Source organism: Octopus bimaculoides, chromosome 2 (assembly GCF_001194135.2).
Source record: "Octopus bimaculoides isolate UCB-OBI-ISO-001 chromosome 2, ASM119413v2, whole genome shotgun sequence".
In the NCBI taxonomy this organism is placed as follows: domain Eukaryota; kingdom Metazoa; phylum Mollusca; class Cephalopoda; order Octopoda; family Octopodidae; genus Octopus; species Octopus bimaculoides.
This window is the reverse complement of record NC_068982.1, coordinates 66,881,115-66,887,218: the sequence shown is the minus strand read 5'-3', so window position 1 is coordinate 66,887,218 and position 6,104 is coordinate 66,881,115. Positions and strand designations below refer to the sequence as shown.

Below are 6,104 nucleotides of genomic sequence, written 5' to 3'. Positions count from 1 at the left end.
CTCAGGCCAACCAAAGCCTTGTGAGTGGATTTGGTAGATGGAAACTGAAAGAAGCCTGTCGTGTGTGTGTATTTGTGTGCCTGTGTTTGTTCCTCCACCATTGCTTGACAACCGATGTTGGTGTGTTTACGTCCCCGTAACTTAGTGGTTCAGCAAAAGAGACTAATAAAATAAGTACTAGGCTTACAAAGAATAAGTCCTGGGGTCGAATTGTTCGACTAAAGCTGGTGCTCCAGCATGGCTGCAGTCAAATGACTGAAACAACTAAAAGAGTAAAAAAAGTATATATATATATATATATATATATTTATATATATATATATATACACTACTCCTGCTATTCACTTCCCCCATCCTTTCTTCTGCATCCCTCTATCTTTCTCAGCTCATGTTTCTTGCTTCACCCACCCTTCAACCCTTCTAATCTTAACATTCTGCCTCTTCATTCCTAGCTCCCCCTAAAATGCAACCCACCCATCCACCCACTTCTACTTAGTTTGTACAGTGTGGAGGCACCCAAGCACCTCATTACTATTATTTATTTCTTACAGTTCCTATTGATCTTTTGCTATTCCTCTCTCCCCTTTTCCCTGCAAGATATGAGTGTTCTGCACCCATTTGCCATCTCACCATAGTCCCCTCATCCCCTAGCAAGATACTGACACTCCTCCCACCTCCCATCAGGGCTCATGATCCTGCGAACTTGCATAGTGACCTCAATAATGCAGGTAGCATGAAATAAACACCCTGTCCATGTTGTTAAGGCAGTGCTCCACGACTAAAGGCGGTGCTCCACGACTAAAGACGGTGCTTCACGACTAAAGGCGGTGCTCCAGCATGGCTGCAGTGAAATGACTGAAATAAGTAAAAGAAAAGAATAAAAGAATATATAAACAACAACAGATGGATTGTGGTTCACTACAGCTGTTTCAGATGTGTTTTTTTTTTGGTGAATATAAATATTACATCATGTGAAAAAAAAAACTGTTTTCATCAGGTGAATATGTGTAAGAATTAAACATTTTGAATATTTCAATAAGTCAAAAGTGCCATTTTAACTCTACCAACCAAGTGTTTTGTCTTGATATTGCAAAATAGTTTTAAATGAGTATCATTGTCATACAAGCAGTGTCAGTCATTTCCAGTATTCTTTGAAAGCATATCCAGCCATGGGAGAGCTATTACATTGCTTGGAAGCATGTAAGGGTTAGTGGCAGGAAGGGCATCCAGCTATAGAAAATCTGTCTCAATAAATTCTGTGTGAATCTATGCGCACATGGAAAAAATGGACAATAAACCAGTGGTGGCGATGATGATGATGGTTGTCATCCACATCATTGTGATCATCATTCAAGTGCTGGATGTTGAATTGAATTAAAAATGTGAATTCATGCTGTTCAAGTGTTTTTTTTTCTATGTCACTCGCTGTTATAAAATTTTATCTAACACAATTGGAATTCAAAATGGAATGAGATAATCCAGTGCATCTCAAAGACTAAGAGCAGAGGATGTATTCAAATTACGAAATCAAGTCTGAAAATTTATACAACATATTTGTCATGTGTTACGGTGTGCTTGATGAAACTCACTGATGAATAGGGCTTTTCTAGTCTTATTAACATAAATGAATAATTGAAAGATTTGGCATGTGTTTTTGTGTGTGTGTATGTTTGAGTATGTATGTATGTATGTATGTATGTGTGCATGTATGTGTGTTTGTGTGCATGTGATTTCACAAATGCATTCTTCTATATGTGTGTTTGTGTATGATTGCACAGGCATACACAAATACACATATGCATGTAAATATGTGTGTGTTGTTTATGTTCATGAAATTGCACACACATGCACACTCACACAGATATACACAACACATGTATATTTGCAGACAAACAACCTGTATCATCATCGTCACCATCACTGTCATCATCATCATTATCATCATCATTGCATTTATGTCTTTCCCCAAAGACATTAGAGACACATGTATCAATATGTACACATTTCAGATGTATCCTAAATCATTATTAAAACTTATTAAAATCTGTCTTCGACTCCTCCTAATGTTTCTTGTTTCAGAGACATACTAGTCATTAGTCTGCACTGGCGTTTGTTCAAGGTCACCTTTCAGATGACCATTTGATGTGAAAGGTTGTACATATAAAGACAGACTATTATTTGGTTGTAGCTGACATATTTTGTTTGACTCTTCACTGTTGAAGACGGTTTTATTACCTACAGTAACATGAATACATCTATTTTCCTACATTGAATGCGTAATTTTACACATCAACTTTCTAATGTTTTCTTGTATATTCCTATATAAATTTGTGCATGTATTTGTTTAAATCTTAGTCATTTTCAGTAATAGTTGTGTCTGCATACATATCTTATATCTTTTATTTGTTTCAGTCATTTAACTGTGGCCATGCTGGGGCACTACCTTGAAGGGTTTTAGTCAAACAAATTGACTACAACACTTGTTTCTTTTATAAAAGTCTAGTACCTATTTTATTGGCCCTTTCGCTGAACTGTTAAGCCATGGAGATGTAAACACACCAACACCAATTGTCAAGCAGTTGTGGGGGACAAACACAAGCACAAAGACACACACACACACACACACACACACACACACACACACATACATACACAGACACACACACACACACACACACACACATACACAGACACACACACACACGTGACAGGTTTCTTTCAGTTTCCATCTACCAAATCCACAAATCAACTCACAAAGCTCTGGTTGGCTCGAGGCTATAGGAGAAGACACTTGCCCAAGATGTTATGCAGTGAGACTGAACCCAGAACCATGTGGTTGGGAAGCAAGCTTCTTACCACACAGCCACACCTGTATGTGCATACCCATATAATCATTATCATCATCATCATCATCATCGTTTTAACATCCATTTTTCCTTACCTGCATGGGTCAGGCAGAATTCATTGAGGCAGAGTTGTTTTTTCTTTGGCCAAATGCCTTTTCTGTCTTCGGCCTGCACCTGTCTCCAAGCAAAGTAATATGTGACATCCATAGCCAGGCATGTTTCCATGAAAGATGGGAAGCAAACAAAATTTCTTGTGTCAGTGGTGCTTGTTTGCAACTATTCTTCAATATCGAGACAAAGAGACACAAACACACACTCTTTCTCTCTCTCACTCGCACATACACACACTTTTCTTCATTCTCTCTCTCTAACTGTCTCTCATTTCCTCTCTCCCTCTCTCTAACCGTCTCATTCTCTCTCTCACAAACATGCACACGCTCACACATACTCACACACAAACACCTACATATACTTTTCCTCATTTTCTCTCTCTCTCTTTCACATGCATACACACACACACACATACATATACACATTTTCTCTTTCTCTTTCATGTGCGTGCTCTCACACATACATACACATACTTTTCCTCATTCTCTCTCTCACTATCATTTGCATTCTCTCTCTCTTTCTCGCACACACACACAAACACACACAAACACACATGCGCACACACACACACACATGATCATCATTTGACATCTCCATTTCATGCTGGCATTTGTTGGATGGTTTGACAAGATCCAAGAAGCTAGAGGCCTGCTTTAAACAACAATTTCCACTTCTGGCAAGGTTTCTATAGCTAGATGTCCTTCCTAAAACTAACCACTTCATAGAGTGCATTGGTTGCGTTTTTTTTTTTCTGTGGCACCAACACTAGTGGGGTAGCTACGTAACTCACAAAATAAGATCCTTTGACTAAGTGACAGTCTATTGTTGAAAGAAGTGACTTTGTGCCAGGTCTTGAGAGGCTAAAGTATGAAGGCAGCTAGGAACAGGTGTCTTATTTTGGAGGATGGAGGAGATACATGGCAACCCCAGATAACAAGGGAGAAGAATATGTGTGCATATACGCACACACACACACACACATGACGGGCCTCTTTCACTTTCCAGCTACCAGATCCATTCATAAGTGTACTCAAAGTACAAGGAGGTGAATAGAAGAGAGAATGGGGAGGCCAAAGGATCAGGAATTTGGGGTGGGGAAGTTCAATTTGTGAGAGTGTGACAGGATAGTGGCATAGTTAGAGATGGGGACAGATGTGAATGCAGTGAAAAATGCATATGTACATGCGCACGTGCACATACACACACAAACACACACACACGTATATAGGGTGTTCGTCTTTTATCTTTTGCTTGCTTCAGTCATTAGACTGCAGCCATGCTGGGGCACCACCTTGAAGAATTTTAGTCAAATGAATTGACCCCAGTACTTATTTTTTTAAGCCTGGTACTTATTGTATCACTCGCTTTTGCTTATAAGCTATGGGGATGTAAACACACCAACGCTAGTTGTCAAGCAATGGTTGGGAGCTAACACAAACACACTTATATATATATATATATATATATATAGCAGGCTTCTTTCAAATTCTGTATTTCAAACTTACTCACAAGGCTTTGGTTGACCCAAGGTTATAGTAGAAGACACTTGCCCAAGGTGCCATGCTGTTGGGTGGTGAAGATAAGTTTGTGAGAGTATGACAGGACAGTCGCATTGTTAGAGATGGAGACATTGGTGAACGCAGTGAAAAATATGTGCGCACGCACACACACACACACACACACACACACACACACACACATGACTGGCCTCTTTCACTTTCCAGCTACCAGATCCATTCATAAGTATGTCATTTACCTAATTAAAACATTTCTATTAGGCCATGTTAGCACTCATATGACTTGCTGTTAGGTATTTCAGTGTTTCTAGCATAATTAAGTTATAGATTTTCATTAGTGTACACTATTGAGTTCAGTACCACCAGCTGAGATAGCTTGACAAGGAATAGGGTCTGCTAAGCTCACTTGTCTTAGATGTATAACCTGAAGATCGTATACATTCTGCTAATATCTAATCACCTTCTCTACCACTACTACCACTACCAACACCAAATCATCACTGTGATTACTGTACTACCAACCAACACCAGTCTACATAAATACCTCCACCATCACTACACCTACCAAATCATCATCGTCACCACCGGCACCACCACTATCACCTCCACCATCATCATCATCATCATCACTACCATTATCATAATTATTACCACTACCACCATTATCATCATTTCCACCACCACCACCATTATCATCACCACCACCACCATTATCATCATCACCACCACCACTATCACCACCATTATCATCATCACCACCACTATCACCACCATTATCATCATCACCACCACTATCACCACCATTATCATCATCATCATCATCATCACCACCACCACCACCCTCACCACTGAAATCAATATCACTACACCATTGCAGCCACCAAATTGCTAACACCTTTACTATGGACATTACTACAACAACTATATCTACAAGATCACTATCACCACTACCTCTTCTAATAATACCACTACAGTGGCAGCCACTGTCACCACCAGATTTCAGATGCACAACCACCATCACAACCTGTACAAAATCCCATCCATCACCACATTCCAAACTCAAATCACTACTTCAAACATCACTACTAGAAGCATGACCCCCGCCAGCACCAATACCTAATCCACACAAAAAACTATCACCATCACCAACACTATTGCTTATTTCACTATATGTGAGCCATGACAAGATACCACTTGCATCATTAATACACAATTTGTTGTCAATTCACTACAGACTATAGAAGTTAGTGTTAAATCCTTTGATGCATTAGAACCTGGGTAATCTTGCTGACAAGATACCACTTGCATCTTTAATACACAATTTGTTGTCAATTCACTACAGACTATAGAAGTTAGTGTTAAATCCTTTGATGCATTAGAACCTGGGTAATTTCCCAGGATACAAGTGAATGCCTGTAAGGTATGGGTTAGCTCTATTGCTGTACACCTACCATTAGGACTATGTGTGATTTTATCACACTTCTCTTTGTCAAATCTCTTTTGATGTTCTTGAATAGATTCTGCAATGTGAACTAAGCTCTCTCTCTCTCTCTCTCTCTCTCTCTCCCTCTCACCTCTCCCTTCCCTCTCCTTCCCCTCCCTCCCTCCCATCCCCCTCTCCTCCTCTCTT

The 6,104-nt window shown here is 39.6% G+C and overlaps 1 protein-coding gene and 1 long non-coding RNA gene across 6 annotated transcripts in view; one reads left to right on the top strand and one right to left on the bottom strand.

Annotated features, from left to right (window-relative positions):
• The window catches only part of LOC106878549 (uncharacterized), a 319,929-nt gene that overhangs the window by 230,741 nt on the left and 83,084 nt on the right, over window positions 1-6,104 (top strand). The window lies entirely within an intron of this gene.
• Window positions 488-6,104, bottom strand: part of LOC128251250 (uncharacterized) — a 23,185-nt gene continuing 17,568 nt past the window's right edge. The window contains exon 3 of the long non-coding RNA XR_008267039.1: window positions 488-855. This is a non-coding gene — a long non-coding RNA (uncharacterized LOC128251250). The remainder of the gene's footprint in view (window positions 856-6,104) is intronic.